This window comes from Coenobita brevimanus, chromosome 63, assembly GCF_032717465.1.
Source record: "Coenobita brevimanus isolate Jiangsu-jjx chromosome 63, ASM3271746v2, whole genome shotgun sequence".
Lineage (NCBI taxonomy): Eukaryota > Metazoa > Arthropoda > Malacostraca > Decapoda > Coenobitidae > Coenobita > Coenobita brevimanus.
Genome location: NC_137016.1, coordinates 7,917,906 through 7,919,603, shown reverse-complemented (window position 1 = coordinate 7,919,603; position 1,698 = coordinate 7,917,906). Strand labels below are relative to the sequence as shown.

The 1,698-nt window shown below is 36.4% G+C and overlaps 1 pseudogene; it reads left to right on the top strand.

Moving 5' to 3' along the window:
- Positions 1–974: 974 nt before the first annotated feature.
- Positions 975–1,095, top strand: LOC145404569 (5S ribosomal RNA; annotated as a pseudogene).
- Positions 1,096–1,698: the final 603 nt, after the last annotated feature.

Genomic DNA, 1,698 nt, shown 5'->3' with positions numbered 1-1,698 from the left:
AATTTGCTTTTTTGTTTGTAGAGTATGTGGTATTTTGGCATATGTAGTAACACTTACACTTATTTTCATTTGTTTGTTATGTGATCTTACTCTATTTCTCTCTTTTTTTCTTTCTTGCTTTTTCTTTCTTTCCTTTTTTTTTTTTTTTTTTGTATGTATTGATTTTCTATAGTTTGTTTTTCTTCTCTTGTGTACGCTTTTTCTATGTTGTTCATGGTTGCATAATTACTGGCTAATTTCCTTGAGATACTTTTTTAAAGTTTTGTTTATATTGCACAGATATTATTGAAAATGATATTATATAGTCCCATATTTTGTTATTTTATATAAAATATATATATATATATATACACTATATACAGTATTAACTATATACACTAACTTGTTGTTCACTTGTACCTATCGTGGGTAATATGTGTGTCAGCACTGTGTGGAAATCATTGTCTTCACGATTGTGTTGAAGATGTTCACTCTTGCTAACGTCATTTGTGTTGGCCATTTTTTTTTTCTCTAGTTTACCTTGTAACTTAATTTGTCTGTTTCCACTAGATAGCTTTAATTAATAAATGTTTAATACAGTTCTTTTAATCGCTCACTGTGTAACTGTGATGGTATATTTTCTTTATCACTTTGTAGATATAATAATGTATAGCTGTATGTATGAAACACGTATTTTATGTAGGTATAAATGGTAACACTCGTTGGTAGTAAATAAATGTTATAATAAATGAATGAATATATACAGTGTAGAATATTTATTGTTGGTGATTATTTAGTGTTTGAGTTATGCAGATAAGTGAAGTAAGTATGTGTATTTAAGCTGTAACTATACAGCACGTTTTATATGTTTGTGCAGAAGCTTATTGTCTATCACTGTGTATTGTATAAATGAAGTAACTATGTAACTCACTAATTTCTACCGTGGTGGGAATGGTGTGAGTGGTGGTGCAGGTGGTGAGTTGACTGACATGGCGTCTATTCAGGCCATGCCACGTTGAGTACACCGCTTCCCGTCCGATCAGCGAAGTTAAGCAACGTTGGGTCTCGTTAGTACTTGGATGGGTGACCGCCTGGGAACACCAGATGCTGTTGGCATCCCTACGTGTCAAGTGGGGTTGGTGGAGGATTAGTGCCCCTCCCTGTAAAACAATTAACTCTAAGCCCTTGACCACCCCGTTTGGGATACATGGCGTCTGGCAATGGATGGATGGATGGACGCATGATGACGTCGATTTCCCACACTGGTAGCTGTGGTGAGTAAATGAGTAGCGATGAGTAACTTGAGTGAAGATGAGTGAGTAGGATGAGTTGTGAGTCGTGTCTCACTCTTCGTTTGTTTGTTCCGTTTTTCTTCCTCGAGGTATTCGTGGTCCTTTTTTCTTGTGATTTACTCGTTGTAGGATGAAGACTGCCGCTACTTGTAGGTGCGTGTAGAAGATTATACAGACGACTCGTAGAGTTGTTACTTGTAGTTGATTGTAGATGGTTGTAGTTCGTTGGTTCGTCGTAGAAATTTCAAGATTGTTTGTATCAGTACGTTGTTAAACTACTGGCAAGACGTCGTGTGATCACTTCTACATCAGCGTGATGATCGTGGAGATGGAGGGGGCTGGTTGGAGAGAATACTGTCAGGAGCTGGTTGTGAGTTGTTGGTTGTGAGAGGTATTTTTTTTGTTTTCAATCTTGATATTTTGTAGG